The sequence below is a fragment of the Lathyrus oleraceus genome, chromosome 6, assembly GCF_024323335.1.
Source record: "Lathyrus oleraceus cultivar Zhongwan6 chromosome 6, CAAS_Psat_ZW6_1.0, whole genome shotgun sequence".
Taxonomy (NCBI): Eukaryota; Viridiplantae; Streptophyta; class Magnoliopsida; order Fabales; family Fabaceae; genus Lathyrus; species Lathyrus oleraceus.
In genome coordinates, this window is record NC_066584.1 from 483,021,396 (window position 1) to 483,039,911 (window position 18,516).

Genomic DNA, 18,516 nt, shown 5'->3' on the forward strand with positions numbered 1-18,516 from the left:
TTTATGCCTCAGAGGATAACTCAAGCGGAGATGAGCTTACCTTGGATGAACTTGCTGCCTCATATAAAGAACTATGTGTTAAAAGTGCAGAAGTATGCATCCAAGGAGAGAAGCAGGAGAAACTCATCAAAGAGCTGGAAGCTGAGAAACAGAAGCAGCTGAAAATCATAGAGGGTCTAAAGTCTGAGATTTCCTTGATGACTTCTAAGCTAGACCAAATGACCAAATCCATCAAGATGTTGAATAAAGGAACTAACACCTTGGAAGAGATTCTAAAGGTAGGACAGATGTCAGGATCCATGTCTGGCTTAGGCTTCGCTAAGAATTCTTCGTCTGAACTCAAAAAGTCTAAGGCTGGAGTTCAGAAATTCAAGCGGAAGTCACATCCGATGTCTCAACATCAGGGAACCAGAATGAGTAAACATCATAAGAAGAAATTTCAAAGATGGAGATGTCATTACTGTGGGAGATTCGGTCACATAAAACCCTTCTGCTACAGGCTGCATGGTTATCCAAACCAGACTTCTCAGGGAAGACCTAAGAAGAAGGCGTCCAAGCACAACGCCCCCATTAAGAAACAAAAATGGGCTGCGAATCAGACACCTCATGTCAAACCAAAGCAGCAGACATCTGAGATTAATCTCTCCCATGAAAATCAACAATGTGTTGCTAAACTAGCTCACACTTCTCCTAGGGCACCTACCAGACACGACTGGTACTTTGATAGTGGCTGCTCAAGGCATATGACTGGGATGAGCAACCTATTGGGGAATCCACAACCCTCTACCATAAGATGTGTGACGTTTGGTGATGGAGCTAAAGGAGAAGTACAGGGTGTGGGTGAACTGGATTATCCTGAAGCTCCAATACTGGGCAATGTACTGTTGGTAAAAGGACTGACTGCAAATCTCATAAGCATAAGTCAGCTATGTGACCAAGGATTCAAGGTGGAATTCACTAAGGGAGGATGTGTGGTGTTGAATGGGTGCAATCAGGAAGTGATGAGAGGAGACAAATCCAAAGATAACTGCTATCTATGGAAATCTAAAGACTCAGGCCACTTTCCCAAGTGCTCCTTAGCCAAGGGAGATCAGGAAGGGAAGCTGGGACATGGAAGACTTGATCAACTTCATGTAAAAGGAATAAAGAAGAGCATTTCCAAGGGAACTATGAGAGGAGTCCCATATCTGTCTTTAGATAAAAAGACAGACTGTGGAAAATGTCTGATTGAAGGTTATGAGCCAGTGGCACCTATTGGTCATGATATGACAGCAAGGGAGAAACAGATGGGTGTACTATTGTCATCTGCAGAAAGCACATACCTAGCCTCTGGTAGCAGGTGGTCAACCCCAGTATGGAGGAACCTGATGCAGACTGAGTACAATGTCACCCAGAATGTCATGACATTGTACGTTAATCAGTTTGAAAATAGTAAGGGCAAAAAGGGAATGTATACGTCTGATAAGTTATAGCAACTAATGAAGTTAGTTAGCTACTGTTTAGTAAGTCAAATTATTAAACAACAAATAGTGTGCTCTGAGTGGTCAAAAACTAATAGACCTTACTCTTGCAACAAGCGTTTCACATTCCGTCGCTTCAACTCTCATTCGTGAAAACCTTCTTCCAAAGAAACGGTTCAACTCACCTCTGAGATATTCAGCATGGCTCACCAATCCGATTCCACCTCCTACACTACTGTGTCCGATTCCCCCAGCACGGAGTCCTGCAACCCTAACCGGGAGGAGATTGGTGTTGACGCTGCAACATCTTCTCATGCAAGAAGGCCGAAAGAAACGGTCTCCAGAATCTCCTCAGCTATCGCTCTGGACAAACCATCCAAGGAAGGATCGAGGTATGTGCATAATGCCATTGCTTCTATTGTCACTAAGATTCTGTCTGGTGATCAGAATGTTCCTGGGGTTTCCGTTCCCTTGAACACTATCATACCCGATGAGGTTGCATGTCGAGAAACCGCAGTCGTGGTAAGAGAGAATGTGTCTGGAATACCTGAAGAGGGCCCTAAGAACGATAAACCTGTAAACAAGGTGAGAGGTGAGAAGGTCAATGTCACTCAAGGTGTTGATGACAACCCTAGAGCTGAAACAGTTAACCTGGAAGAGTTCTCTGATAATGAACTTTTGGCTTCAGTTGTCCCTAGCATAGCCAAGAGGGTTAGGACTAGGAGGGAGAAAAAGACTGTGGTGCAGAGGTCCCCAACCAAGGAGGTCGATGAGACAACCTCTCCCAAGCAAGCAGTGACAGAGAGTGCACGCAAAAGAAAAGGGCATGGACCTGCAAAATCTTGGAGCAAAGAGGTGCCCAAGAAAATGAAGACCAAGGCTGCTGTGGTGGAGTCTGACTCGGATGTTCCTTGTGATGTCACAACATCCCTGTCCAAGAAGAAGCCAACCTCTAGCAAGTTGGCTGCTAGTGTTCCAGAGGTACCCATTGACAATATGTCCTTCCACTTTGCCTCTAGTGTGAACAGGTGGAAGTATGTCTACCACAAGAGACTGGCCTTGGAGAGGGAATTGGCTCAGAATGCCTTGGAGTGTAAGGAGATTGTGGACCTCATTAAAGAGGCAGGGCTAATGAGAACTGTGAATCAGTTCCCAAAGTGCTATGAGACCTTGGTGAAGGAGTTCATTGTTAATCTGTCTGAGGAGTGTGCAGATGGGAAGTCTAGAGAATTTAGAAAAGTCTATGTGCGTGGCAAGTGTGTGACTTTTTCCCCCTCAGTAATTAATCTGTACTTGGGAAGAGCAGATGAAGTGCACCCAGAGCTTGAAGTGACTGACAATAGAATCTGTCAAGTCATCACTGCAAATCAAGTCCGGAAGTGGCCTCTTAAAGGGAAGCTGGTGGCCAGCCAACTTAGTGTGAAATATGCCATGTTACACAAAGTTAGAGCTGCAAACTGGGTCCCTACGAATCACAAGTCAACTGTGTATGTGATGTTAGGAAAGTTCATCTATGCAGTTGGTACCAAGGCAAAGGTGGACTATGGTACCTACATCTTTGAGCAGACCATGAAACATGCTGGAAGTTTCAGTGTGAAGGGACCTATAGCCTTTCCATCTCTCATTTGTGGTATTGTGTTGAACCAATTCCCAAACATCTTGACAGACAATGACTTTGTGCAAAGAAGAGAGAGTCCAGTGGCCTTCAGTTACAAACTGTTCCTGGGTAAGCATGTTCCTGGCATTGTCATGACACCTGGAGAAACATCCAATGTTGGCATCCATCCAGAAAAAGTTGTTGTCATTGCTGTGCTCAGGGAGACTTGCAAAGAGCTGGAGGCTAGGAAGCACGCGTTGGAAAAGCTGATCTCTCAATTGGAGGCGTCTGCTGAGGATACTGATGGAGTAGCTAGGCAAAGTTCTGAGGATGAGGAGGAGACCAGTTCTGAGGAGGAGGCTGATGATGAGGCTGAGGAATAAATCTTTTTTATTATTCTGTCATTTGTGTGTAATTCTGTTTATTATTTGTGGATCTGTAATTTCAAGTGTTGCTTTGGCAACATTTTTGACAAAAAGGGGGAGTAACAGGGTGACCCCAGGACAACCGATTATTTTGTTAAAACAGATATTCATGACAGATTCAAGTTTCCTCAAGTTTCCCTCCCCTGCAACTTGAGTCTGTATGCTGATGTGTGTGTGAAGTTTTTATTTAACTTCCCTCCCCTGCAGCTGATGTGTGTTGAAGTTACCTTTGTATGTGTGGTGTGGATGTGTGCTGCAATTAGAAGTTTTTATTTAACTTCTGTATGTGTGTTGTTATGTGAAGTTTTATTTAACTTCCATATGTGTGAGTGTGCTGCCACTCGGAGTGTATTAGCTAGGTCTATTTCCTGCTAGATGTGTGATTCCGCTGCTATGAACTCTGTTATGGGGATCAAAGTGTTTTAGCCAAAAATTTGCCAAAGGCGGAGTTTGTAGGTGTTTAATTGGCTGCATTAGATGGTAAAACACTAGCTGGATTCTAATGTCTTGACTGATGTCATGACATGGTGTGTATGTGTGACTGCACTGTAGGTTAGAATATCTAACTGTACTCTGATGTCTTGACTGATGTCATGACACATTTGAGTAGTTACTGCAGGATTAGCTAATACAGGATTTATTGAATGTCAAACTGGATGTTGTGACATTCATCCCTGTCAGCAGATACTAAGGAATAGAACAGGTGGTGTTCTGTTAGAACTTAGTATTTATTTCCAGTCTAGTTATCAAGGAAATACCAGACCTGGCATAAGGCCTACTGATTGAATGTCAAACTGGGTGTTATGACATTCATCATTGACAGCATATACTGAACGATAGACAGAGTGGTGTTCTGCTATACTTCAGCATGTTTCTTAGTCTGTTCTTCAAGAGGATAACAGAACTGACTTAAGGCCAAATGTGTAAATGTCAAATTGGATACTTTGACATTTATTAATGTAAGTTGTTACTGTAGTATGGTCATTTTGGTCATATACAGGTCAGGAAAATTATACAGTCTGTTTTTTGGAAAAACAGACTTAGCATATGATCCTTGATGTCAAGCTGAATGTATTGACATTCATTCCTGACAGCATATGCTATATTGTAGGTTGTTCAGTTTTCTGTTTCAGCTTTTTCTCAGGCTATTCTTCAGGGATTCAACAGCTGAGAGAAAATCCAGGAAATCAACAACCAAGCTACATTTAATGAACCTAACAAATAGCCTATTTGTTAGTAACCTAGATGTGGAATTTAGGGGAACTCGCGTGACCTTAAATTCAGGAGAATACAAGTGCAAAGGCCCAAGTACTGCAATATAAAAGGAAGTCGTTCCTTCATTCAGAACTGGGGATTTGAGGCGTGAAGATTTAGTGTGTCCATCATACTTCACTGCTGTATTTTTGTGAGTCTTGTATTAGACATATCTTGTAAGCCAAGCCATTATCACGTAGATGATTGCTTTGGCATAGGGTGTTCATTGAGTTGTAAGTGTTGTGTCGCTCAAAGCTTTTAAGCGCGAGTGCTGTGTATCTTGATTAAAGCTGTTAAGCACAATCAAGAGTCGTTTGAAGTGTGACTTCAAAATTGTCTTTAATATTGATTAAAGGTAGTAATCACTGAGGTGATTGAGGGGGAGTGAGTAGGAACTCTGATCTTAGAGTAAGATTGAAATTGCATTGGGTAGGGATTAAGTGAAGAGTTGTAAACGGGTGAGTTTAGCTTTGAATTAATACTACTGATAGTGGATTTCCTCCCTGGCTTGGTAGCCCCCAGATGTAGGTCATGTTGGACTGAACTGGGTAAACAATTACTTGTGTTATCTACTGCACTTACTTTTAAGTTCTGCATAATTCTTGTCTGTGCAGAATTGGATGTCATAACAACCCGTGTGACATCTAAAGTCTGATAACTAGAATTTCACTGATGGAGGCTAAGCTAGACGAGGCAGAATGGGTTCAATCAAGATATGATGAGGTCAACCTTATTGAGGAGAAACGCTTGAAAGCGTTAGGTCACGGTCAACTCTATCAGAGGCGTCTTAAAAAGGCATTCGACAAGAAAGTTCATCCCAAGTTGTTTCAAGAGGGAGATTTGGTACTGAAGAAAATCTTGCCCATTCACAAAGACTCTAGAGGGAAATGGACACCAAATTATGAAGGCCCATTTGTGGTGGTTAGAGCCTTTTCCGGAGGCGCTCTAATTCTAGGAACTATGGACGGTGATGAGTTGCCGCTTCCCACCAACGCTGATGCTGTTAAAAAGTACTTCGCCTAAAACAGTGGAATAATAAAAGCCGCTAAATCGAAAACCTGAAAGGGCGATTTAGGCAAAAATGGCTATCCTGGTGGATCGAAAACCCGAAAGGGAGATCCAGGCAAAAATTAGGGATAAAAATAAAAGAATCTGACCCGCTGAGTTGAAAACCCGAAAGGGCGACTCAGGCAAAAATGGGTATCCCGGTGGATCGAAAACCCGAAAGGGCGGTTCAGGAAAAAGTTAGGGATTAATTCCAAGGCAAAAGTTGTACTTACGGACATCTGACGTACCCTCGAAGACAAAGAATCAGTCTACTTTACTTTTCAAAAGCTGAGTGCTCGGGCTATCAAAGATATAAGGATCATAGCAGTGTGGAAACTCAATAAGAACTCAATTCCCATTTCCATTTTGTTTCTATGCACAACAATTACCTCATTAAGGTGTTGCGTCTTTATGTACAATCCCCCATTTAAGGGTCAAATCAATAAAAGAGAATTTTTCTCAGCAAAGTGTGCCCAAATCATTTTTTATTTTATCTGTTTGTTTGCAAAGAACCTTTTATTTTTGATAAAAATCACTTTTAAAAAAAACTATTGGAGAAAATAAAATGCATGTTTGAATAAAATGGTAAAATTGCTTTTGAAACAGTAAGCGGACGAATCCCTTGGTCCCCAAGATCCACTCTTGTCTTTCATAAAGGTGCAAGATTGATTGCAGACGATTATGTTCCTTTCAACTACTGATTCATACCTCTCATAAATGTACTCATGGTATAGCCAGACCGGGGCAAGGCTCCATCACATTTCCAACAGAAACATTGATAAATCATGGACGGAGTATCGCGTGTTGAAAAGTCTGAACCTTTCAATGACTCGGAACAACCCAAAGATATTCCCAAAACCACCTAGCAGGGGCATTAAAATTTGATTTCCATTGATCGCCCCAATGATAAAAAATCCATACTGTTCGCATCATACCTTAAAGCAAAATGTCTTAACCGGGGCATATCCAATTACCCAGTTGCATTCTTACATGCATCACAGGCATCATTTCATGCATAATTTCCTGCCAAACAAGGAAATTCAAAAAACACAGTCATACCAATCATCAGCATACTCATGCTTGACACTCCCACAAAATGGGAATTTCAACAAAATAAAAATCACTCGCATTTCTACATGCACAACCAAATATGCTCAGCAAAATTGCATACTTGCGTACATCCCATGCATCATCCCATGCATGGAATTCCCACCTAAAGTGGAACATCATACAAAAATCAAATACAAAATAACAAGATCCAAGGTCATTCGCATATGTCTCGGACATTTCTCATTTCCAAATAAAGTTACTTCCCTGCACGTGTTCGTAGAATTATTTCTCAGCAAATCATTGTTCAACTTTATGATTAAAAATGATATCCCCAGCATTTTTCTTTACAGTCATTGCTCCCCAAGCAGAGGTTACCCTAAAAAGTCTCTTATGAACTTTTTCCCCTGCAGAGCATTTCTAGTAAATCTCCCTCAAAAGGAGTCTTTTCAAAAATTCCCCCAACAGACGAATATTTGAGATACCCCTTCATTTATCTGGAGAATCTCACTTTTACTGTTTGAGATACTGCTTCATCAATTTGAAGAGTCTCATTTCAATTTTTTTTAGAGATACTGCTTTAATATCCTCGGAGAGTCTTAGATTCAATTAAGGTATTTTTCCCTTGCTGGAATATCTTAATTCTATCATATAAGATGTTGTTTCGACCCGATATAGAGAATCTCATTTTTACTGTTTGAGATACTGCTTCATCAATATGAAGAGTCTCATTTCAGATTTTTTAGAGATACTGCTCTAAGTATCTTCGGAGAGTCTTAGATTCAATTAAGGTATTTTTCCCTTGCTAGAATATTTTAATTCTATCATATAAGATGTTGTTTCGACTCGATACAGAGAATCTCACTTTTACTGTTTGAGATACTACTTCATCAATTTGAAGAGTCTCATTTCCGATATTTTTTTAGAGATACTGCTCTAATATCCTCGGAGAGTCTTAGATTTAATTAACGTATTTTTCCCTTGCTGGAATATTTTAATTCTATCACATAAGATGCTGTTTCGACTCGATACAGAGAATCTCACTTTTACTGTTTGAGATTGCTTCATCAATTTGAAGAGTCTCATTTCAGATATTTTTTTAGAGATACTTCTCTAATATCCTCAAAGAGTCTTACATTAAATTAAAGTATTTTTCCCTTGCTAGAATATTTTAATTCTATCACATAAGATGCTATTTCGACTCGATACAGAGAATCTCACTTTTTACTGTTTGAGACGCTGCTTCATCAATATGAAGAGTCTCATTTCAGATTTCTTTTAGAGATACTGCTCTAAGTATCTTCGGAGAGTCTTAGATTCAATTAAGGTATCATTCCCTTGTTTGGAATATCTTAATTATATCCGATAAGATGCTGTTTCGATTCGATACAGAGAATCTCATTTTTACTGTTTGAGATGCTGCTTCATCAATATGAAGAGTCTCATTTCAGATTTTTTTAGAGATACTGCTCTAATATCCTCGGAGATTCTTATATTCAATTAAGGTATTTTTCCCTTCCTGGAATATCTTAATTCTATCATATAAGATGATGTTTCGACCCGATACAGAGAATCTCACTTTTACTGTTTGAGATGTTACTTCATCAATATGAAGAATCTCATTTCAGATTTTTTTAGAGATACTGCTCTAATATCCTCAGAGAGTCTTAGATTCAATTAAGGTATCATTCCCTCGTTTGGAATATTTTAATTCTATCATATAAGATGCTGTTTCGACCAGATACAGAGAATCTCACTTTTATTGTTTGAGACGCAGCTTCATCAATATGAAGAGTCTCATTTTCAGAGATATTTTTAGAGATACTGCTCTAAATATCCTCGGAAAGTCTTAGATTCAATTAAAGTATATTTCCTTGCTGAATATTTTAATTCTATCATATAAGATGCTGTTTCGACCCGATACAGAGAATCTCACTCTTTACTGTTTGGGATGCTGCTTCATCAATATGAAAAGTCTCATTTCAGATTTTTTTAGAGATACTGCTCTAATATCCTCAGAGAGCCTAAGACTCAATTAAAGTATTTTTCCCTTGCTGGAATATTTTAATTCTATCGTATAAGATCCTGCTTCGACCCGATATAGAGAATCTCACTTTTACTGATGAGATGCTGCTTCATCGATATGAAGAGTCTCATGCCAGATTTTCTAATATACTGCTCTAGCATCTTGAAAAATCTTGAGTTTTAGCTAGGGATGTCAATCCACATGTCTCGACTGAGACGTCCAAGATACTGTTCTGACGACTCCCAGAAAGTCTTGACTATTCCATTTTACTGTGGAATAATGTCTTTTTCCATTTCTCACCGCATTTTCTTCTTGTATTTTCTTCCTTCCATTTCCTAGGATAAAATCTGGGTCTTCTTGTATTTAGTTATCTCCCACCGTGAATGCGTAAAGACTACTGTCATTATCACTTACCGGTTTGAGGTAATTAAATAGGGGCAGCTGTCATACCCTAATTTTGTCCGGCCATTTGTGGTTGACCCATAAGATTTCTTTGTTTCAAAAGGCCATTCACATAGACATGTCCATGATTAATGTTGCAAAGTGTGGTTTGAATCTTTTTACGACACTGATCCAAAAGTCCATTTGATTATCAGTAAGTATTAAGAGACATGATTATTTTTATGATCACTTGTCATTAAACCCATTTGCACATTTCAAACAAATACCAAATCTCTAAACCATTCATAAAAAAACCTTAAACTAAACTTGCATCTTTTCTAAGTATGACTATGTTTGGTTTATATCAAGATACCATATATATGAGTATTGGATTGGTTTTTAGGATCAAAGTTTGAAATTGCAACATCTTTTATGGCATGTTTTATTCTAGACCTTTTGGCACATTTTATTTTGGTTAATATTAATGTTAACCAAGTTGAAAATCCATTAAATTACATTTTTTGGCCCAACCCATTTTTAGTTTGAGATATAGTTTAAAGTTTTCTTTTGATTAATACAATTAAATTGTTAAGAAAAAATTTAAATTTTTTAAAAAGGAGACTAATTGCACAAATAATATTCCAAATAATACTCCAAACAATATTCCAAATAATAGCCCAAATACACTTTAATAATTAAATTCGTTCCAAGTCCAACAAGTTACAATGGCCATCAGACTATTAATTCAATAAGTTACAGAATAGCCCAAATACATTTTGTCTTTAAAAAAAATTAAACTAAATAATTACATTCTAACTAAGTGGAAGTTTGCTGCAAATGGAAACAGGTTCCTTGACTTGGGCGTGCCTCCAACTTACTGTCTTACAACCTACTTTTTTTTTCCCATTCCATCAAAGCCATCTCAGAGTTGTAACCTGCAGAGAAGAAAATAGCTTATTTTAAAAGCACTTAGAGAACTGAAAAACAACTATAAGATTACTCAGACTAAAACTTTATCCATAAGGTTAACCTAAACATCCAAAAAGAACTTTTGGCATTAGCTTAAAACAGAACAAACCAAATCCCACATAATCTGGGATGAGAAATTCGAAAAAGGGGGAAGTTTTTCTAAGACTTAAAATTCTTCATAAACATAGAGAAGATAATAGAGTGTTTTGGACATCAAGAACAAGACAGCAAAAGCGATTCTTCTCAAAAACCTAAACCACAACAACAACAGCAAACACAGCAAGAACAACATAAACACATCAAAGATTTTTCCAAAGAAACAAGAACAGCAACGATACAGCAAGATATACACAACAAAGATTTTTGTCAAAAAAACCTAAAGAACATAACAACACAACAGCAAGAACAGGGCAATTTTTTCTGAGAGCCATAACAAGTTAACAGCAAGAGAATACACACGCTTAACAGAACAAAAGAATGAAGAAAAGCACCGAGCATAAGTGGAGACGAAACTCACGGCAGGGCGAATTCAGCGGAATCCCACATCAACGCGAGCACTCAGTACATCTCAGTCGATTCCTCATCACGATTCAGTGAAATCTTGGAAGAGCAAGAAATTGGAGCCGCGGGAGCACGAATCGAAGCGCATCCACGTCAGAATCGGTAAGACTTCTCTCCACTTCGCGTTTAATCCGATTCTTTGATATCGTTGCAACCCGACGTCGGGGATTGGTTTGTGTGGATTGATGCGCCGCGAAGATGCCGGAGTGGAAAAGACGATGCTGATTTTTGTTCCCTATGCGTTTGTACTGTATCCGCTTCCTTTCCAACTTATGCGTGTCTCCTTTTCAATTTGTTGTGGATCCGGTTTGGGCCCACGGCCCAAACGAAACTCTTCTTTCATACTCCCCCTATATCCATGAACCCCTGGAATTTGAACCAGGAACAATCCCTAGGCCCGGTCCAAATCTTAGAACTGCAATGTTATTAATAGATTTGGAATTTATTGATAGTAATTAGGAGTTTAAGTAGCTAATTAACATTAATTTTAGAATCATGATTATGATGTTACTTAGAGTTCATTTTAGTGATAATAATTTGGTGATTAGTGATAGTTCTTTTAGAATTTAATTAGGATAATTGCTTAGAACTTAATTTTTGACATTTTGTTTAGAATTTAATTCTTGGATAATTGTTGTTAAGTTTAGAATTGTTTTTAAAATTTTAATTTAATTTAGAATGATTTTAGAATTTAATCTTTGTTAATATTTTAGAATTTAATTAGATTTTTTTATTTATAGAAATGATTGTAGATTAATTAGAATTATAAGGTGATTTAGAATTGTTTTAGAATTTTAATTTAATTTAGAATGATTTTAGAATTTAATCTTTGTTAATATTTTAAAATTAATATTTTGGATAATAGTTTAGAATTGAGATTTTCGATTGTTTAATATTGTTTTGAGTTTTAATTTAATGATACTTTTGTTAATTGTTTAAACTTTAGTCTTTTTTTAGATTTAATATTTTATTGCAATTCTATTGTTATTTCATGTTGATTTCAATTAACACCTAACATTTAACGATTAACTCTAATTTTTTAATTTTCGCAATTAACATCTAAGTCTTTTAAATTCCGCTTCTAACATTTTTTTTATATATACTTTACTTCGCTTTATGCTATATCATTGTACATTCTTCATCTCATCTTAAAATGAACCTAAAAATGATAAAGACTTAAAAAATACAAAAAGATTATAAGTCCCATGCCATCAATTCAAACCAATTTTTAAAACAAATAGAACTTCTCAATTCAAAGTCGAGCCCATTTTAAATGCCTTTGTAAGTCGATTGCTTGAAAAAAGCATCGCCATCAACCTCACATGGCTTACTCTTGGGCTTTCTTACAATAAGACCTATTCGGTTTTGATTAATCGATTAAATGGATTATTCACTAAATAAATTCAATTCATTTACAAGAATGCAAATTTTAAAACCTCGATCCGACGTCGAAAGTTAAATTAAAATACTTAATCACATCTAAACAATACTTCATTTGAAAATGAAAAAGGGGATGGTTTTGAGTTTTCAACTCCTCTCCTCGATTATTTGAATACGAGTTTTCTTACTCGGTTAGTCAAATGGTCGTCATTTCTAATCCATTTAAACACAAACAAATCAAATCCTTTTATAATAAGAAACCAAAAGGGAGATAACTTTGAGTCTTCAATTTTTCTCCTCGACTATTTGAATACAAGTTCTCTTACTTGGTTAGTCAAATAATTGTCGTTCCTATACCAACTTCCAAACTCCGATTAAATCAAATTATTTTCATAATAAGCTAAATGAAAAGGGAGATGACTTTGAGTTTTCAACTTCTCTCCTCAATTGTTTGAATACGATTTCTCTTACTCGGTCAGTGGAACAATTGTCATTTTTTACAAACATACAACTTAATCAAATCATTTTCATAACAAACTGTATGAAAAGGGAGATGGTCTTGAGTTTTCAATTCCTCTTCTCAAATGCTTGGATATGAGTTGTCTTACTCAGTCATTCAAGTGCTTGTCGTTCATTCTAAAATACGTCAACCATATACAACCTTATTTTCATAAATATTCAGATGAAAAAGAAAGTGGTCTAGAGTCTTCTACTCCCTTTCCCGACTGTTAGGATACGAGTTGTCTTACTCGATTATCCGAGTATTCGTCATCCGTTCAAAACACTTTAACTATTATCAAATCCTTTCTATAATTAAGGATGAAAAAGAAAGTGGTCTAGAGTCTTCTATTCCCTTTTCCCGACTGTTAGGATACGAGTTGTCTTACTCGACTATCTGAGTAATCGTCATCCAACCAAAAACATCATAACCAATCAAACAAAATATCCAACATATTAATCCAGTTTGTCACCCCCGTGTGACTGAAACTCTTTTCATAAAGAACATTGTTAATCCTTTCTAATGAGCATAACAAACCAATGCTTAAGCCTCCGCCGAGAGTAGACAAGCCAACGTTTAGCCTTTAGGATGCGATCTAAACAGTTGTTCATTAAAAAAACACCAACAAACCGTAGTTCCCCGAACTACGAATGCTCTGATTTCCTTATTATACCATAAGGATACGTAGGCAGGAGATTGCTGTATCTTCGCGAGCACACTAATAAAAAACTTCCCCTTTCCCTTTCTGAGGTTCTCATCCATTTCTATTTTTTAATAACCTAAAGATAAGCAAACAAACATAAATTAACACTCGAAACACACTATTGAACTAAAAGGTTCCCGTTGAGTACAACGGACGTGAGGGGTGCTAATACCTTCCCTTTACGTAATCCACTCCCGAACCCGAATATGGTTGCGACGACCATTATTCCATTTCCTAAAGGTTTTATCGATATTTTCCTATCCCTTCATTGGGATAAATAAAGTTCGATGTCGACTCTGTTCGAACGTAATTTTTTCCGCGACCATCGCGAGGAATCGTATTTTTCGAGATGTGACAGTAACATATAAGGATTGGCATGAGATGCTCCTATTTGCTTTGCACTTCAACAGGGGTAACCCCTTTCTCACTTGTTTATGGCATGGAAGCAGTGCTCCCCATAGAGGTTGAGATCGCTTCATTGTGTGTGCTCGTGGAAGCCAAGTTGACTGAGGCTGAGTGGTGTTAGACCAGATTTGATCAACTGAATTTGATTGAAGAGAACAGGTTAACTGCCATGTATCATGGTCAGCTATACCAGTAAAGAATGAAGAAAGATTTTGATAAGAAGGTCAGACCTCACGTATTTAGAGAAGGTGACCTTGTGCTCAAGAAGATTCTATCTTTCAAACCAGATTCTAGGGGCAAATGGACTCCTAATTATGAAGGCCCATATGTTGTTAAGAGAGCCTTCTCATGCGGTGCTTTGATTCTTACAACTATGGATGGTGAATAGTTCACTTGTCCTGTGAATGCAAATGTAGTCAAGAAATACTTCGCCTAAAAAAAAGAAGAACGACTCGCTAAGTTGAAAACCCGAAAGGGCGACTTAGGCAAAAAAAATGTCTCGGTGGATTGAAAACCCGAAAAGGCGATCCAGGCAAAAATCAGAGACATAAAACAGAAAGAATATTCCCGATAAATTGAGTACCCCACCTTGGGGAAATTTATGCAAAAGTTAGGGATTATGGCAAGTAATTGCATCCTGCTGATCTTCAGTTTTGAAGACATTCTCGAGTACAATGGTCGATGTTGATTCATTGCCTCCAGCAGCCGTTAAGAGCACAGTGGATGTCAAGAGTTGGTAGAAGGATTAGTGATCATTGTATTCGATGTACCCCTTTTCCATGTAAATTACCATTTTCAACTATGTAAAGATCTACGGAGTCTTCTCATTTACAGACTACCATTCTATTAAATAAAGTTGAGTTTTTATCCAATTGTTTCTACTCTTATTTATTTCAGCCAAATAGATTTGAATTTTATTATGATCATTTTTTAAATTAAATTTTTTAAATCAAAATCATTTTTTTAAACATATAAAAGCATGACTTTTAAGTAATCGATGTCATTTAAAAGGAATATCAACAGTGGTTCGAAAACCGTAAGCCCTAAGTATGGAGCATTATTAGTTCTCCCCAAGCAGTAGACTCATTATCTCTTTCATCCCCGACAACATTATTCAACACTCGGTGATTATTGTTCTCCATTCCCCAGTGAAGTAGCCAGTCGAGTTGGTTGTTTAGTCCCTTGCTGAGTGTTTGTTCCCCAACCGAGTTCATATTTGGTTTCCAGTGGAGTAATAACAGGTTTCCTCAGCAGTTCGCGTGGCTGTGGAAGAACTTTGGTTTCCCTACCAATCATCGTCAGATTCGCTCCCAATCAGAGTTTCCTCCTGGTTTCTGCGTATCTATTTGTGTTTATCCCCTGCATGGTTGTCTCCCAGTTGATATGGTGTTGACCTAAAATTCCCTGTAGACTCGATAACTAGTTTTCCTTAGTAGATCTCCTCCTTCCCCAACTAGGGTTGAGCCTTTGGGATGTTGATCTATCTTTTCTCCAGCAATTGTCTCCCTCTTTTGTGGATTGATTAAGAATTGTATCGATGATTCAAATTTGCGACACCTTTGTGTCCTTTGCGATCGTTTTGTCAGCATAATCATCATATATATATATACATATACATATACACTCATATAATTTCATTTTTTCATCATCACACTTGTTGATTGATTCTTGTTCTCTGTTATGGTGGTACTTTATCCCCATACAGCTTTGGTGAGTCTGTCCTCTTTTCAATTGTATAGTGTCATCCGTATAAGCAGAAAGACTTTAACCTTTCCCCTTTCCCCACTGAGTTATTTCCTCGTGGATGATTATTATTTCAGCTTCCTCCCTAGTTGATTATCTGGATGGAACCATTCCACTTGGGTTATATCCTCATTGGGTTGAGTCTTGATTGACCGTTTCTTTCTAGATCTTGCCTAGATAGATGATATGGGTCCCTTAGGAATTTATCATCCCGTAACTGGTAATATTCTTCTTAGTTTGCAGTTTGTTACTTCTTGCCCAATACCCGGAAAAAGTAACCTTTTTCTCCCCAGCGGATTCATTTTCATGTTTCCCCAGGAAGTATATCCTTGATATGTTCATCCTAACCGATGACGAATATTTTCTTCCCGGGTTCTGAGTTTATCCTTGATATGTTCATCTTAACCCGTGATGACACTGAAATTCACCGTATTTTCGACTCCGATTTCGCATGCATTTTAGTAGTTTTATTGTCATTTTGTTGTGTTATTACTATGTTTCTCTTTGTTTTCAGGTTTTTACTTTAATCGGAGCCCCGATCGAAAAAAGGAATGAAAAACCCTAAAATTCAGCATTTTGTACTTGTGGCTCCCACTGTGGCTGGCGCCATAGACCCTGCCATGACGTGTCCTAGCTCAATTTCCCTCAACTGCCACGTTCCCCACTACTTCCACTAAGGTGCCTCAGATTGGCCTTGTGGCGGGCGCCATGGCCTTGTGGCGGGCACCACAAGAGGAAACGTTTTCCCTCCCATTTTCAAGTTGAAGGGCATCCTTGTCATTTCCATCTTTTTACTTGCTTATAAATAGAAACTCGAATTCACTTGTTTAGACATCCAAACTTAGAACAGAGGCAAACTCAAAGCAAAATTTGTTCCACTTAGGCATATATTCAGTATTTTAAAGTGGTAATCGCTTTGCATTGGGGTGTTACCACAATTGTGTAATCGAGTTTTGTGATTGAGTCTGTAATCGAGTTTGGAGCACTTTGGAAGGAAGTTAATCCTGCCGCCATTTTCATTTCCGCTTTGCATTTTATTCAACCCTCCGATTGGAGCAGGTTTTTATTGCTTTACCTTTATCTAATTTATTTTCCCGCACTGTCTTTACTTTATTTATTTCTCGCACTCGCTTTACTTTCATTTATTTCTCGCACTCGCTTTACTTTCATTTATTTCTCGCACTCGCTTTACTTTCATTTATTTCTCGCACTCGCACTACTTTTATTTACTTTCCGCACTCGCACTACTTTTATTTACTTTCCGCATTCGCACTACTTTTATTTACTTTCCGCACTCGCACTACTTTTATTTAAATTAATGCACCTTTACTTTACCATGTCTAACTAAATCTATAAGGTTAGAATGTAAGGATCGTAATTGAACCGATAATCCATACAATTGTTCGTAGAAACACATAAGTTTTCCCGCACTTAATTTCCGTTGGGTAAGATCGAAAGCCGTCCAACGTCTTTTTAAACTTAATTATTTTTAACTATTTCAAAAACAGCGAAAGCGCTTTGGTTAGTTCATTAGGAGTTTTTAACTTAAGAAGAAAAGTGATTTTAAAACTATTTTCGGACGCGTTTATAAGTTTAGAGTCTGGTTCGTGAGAACCTCTTTTGGTTAAGAAATCCAGGTTAAAATAATTTTCAACTTAGTCAAGATATTATATTTCTTAAAAATAGGTTTACTACTCTAACGCAATGCGCGCCTTTTTATAAGTGACAATAAGAGGGTTTGATTAGGGAGTACAACTCGGTTCTGAATACGCGAAAGCGACAGTTCCTGTTAAATTGGTTCTTTTCAAAGTAGGAAACACTGCCCATAAGTAGCTCTATTAGCAAGTACCTGGATTATTAATCGATTATGTGAATTACATTCGAGCCTGTCTTTATAAATTGAAATTTATTCAACACTTTACTTTTTATTGCACACTCTAAAAACCCCTATTTTGATTACCTAAGATAAACACCATAACAATAGATAACGATAGATTGACACTTGGTCTCTGTGGATTCGACAATCTTTTATATTACTCTGACGCGTTCGTACACTTGCGAAAACCACTCATCAAGTTTTTGGCGTCGTTGTCGGGGACCAATTTCGTCAAATTTCATTACCCTGTTGTTATATCGTTTAGACTTAGGTTATTACCCGCCGGTCAATGCGAAGAACTCGCAACACCGGAAGTTTAAGTTTAGTATACCCTCTGGCGGAACCTGAACGTTACGCTCGCGCACGTTTATTCTTTCATAGAATTAGGAGAGCTATGGTCGAAGATCAAAACCAAAGACCTCTTAAGGATTTCGCTCAACCATCCAACGAAGAACCTAGTTCTAGTATAGTAAACCCAACCATCCCAGCTAATAATTCCAAACTCAAACCATCCCTGTTGCAACTAGTGCAGCAGAGATAATTCGCAGGTCTCGCTACTGAGAACCCAAACCAACATTTAAAAATCTTTCTTCAATTAGCAGACACTTTTAAAACCAATGGAGCTTCCCCTGAGGTAATACGTTTAAGATTATTCCCTTTTCCCTCAGAGATAAAGCCCTATCATGGTTAGATTCCCTTCCACCCAATTCCATTACGACTTGGGATAACCTTAGAAGAGTATTCCTTGCTAGATACTTTCCCCCGAGTAAGACCGCTGTTCTTCGAAACCATATAACCAGATTTACACAAAATCAAGGAGAATCGTTGTTCGAAGCTTGGGAGAGATATAAAGAGTTGTTAAGAGCATGCCTACATCATGGCTTAGAAAATTGGTTAATCATTCAAACCTTATATAATGGACTTCATTATAACACTAAGATGACCATCGACGCTGCCGCAGGCGGTGCGCTGATGAACAAACCTTATCCTAAAGCTAGTGCCCTCATCGAAGATATGGCTCAAAACCATCAATCATGGGGAGTCGAACGAGCGACAGTTGAGAAGAAGGAAGCCCAAGGAGGAGTGCATGAACTAAGCTCTATAGACATGATGCAAGCTAAAATGGACGCATTAGCCCTCAAG

At 37.9% G+C, this 18,516-nt stretch overlaps 1 non-coding gene across 1 annotated transcript; it reads right to left on the reverse strand.

Moving 5' to 3' along the window:
* Positions 1 to 18,150: 18,150 nt before the first annotated feature.
* On the reverse strand, positions 18,151 to 18,257 carry LOC127099756 (small nucleolar RNA R71). Its single transcript, XR_007794229.1, has one exon. It is a non-coding gene; the product is annotated as a small nucleolar RNA R71 (small nucleolar RNA).
* Positions 18,258 to 18,516: the final 259 nt, after the last annotated feature.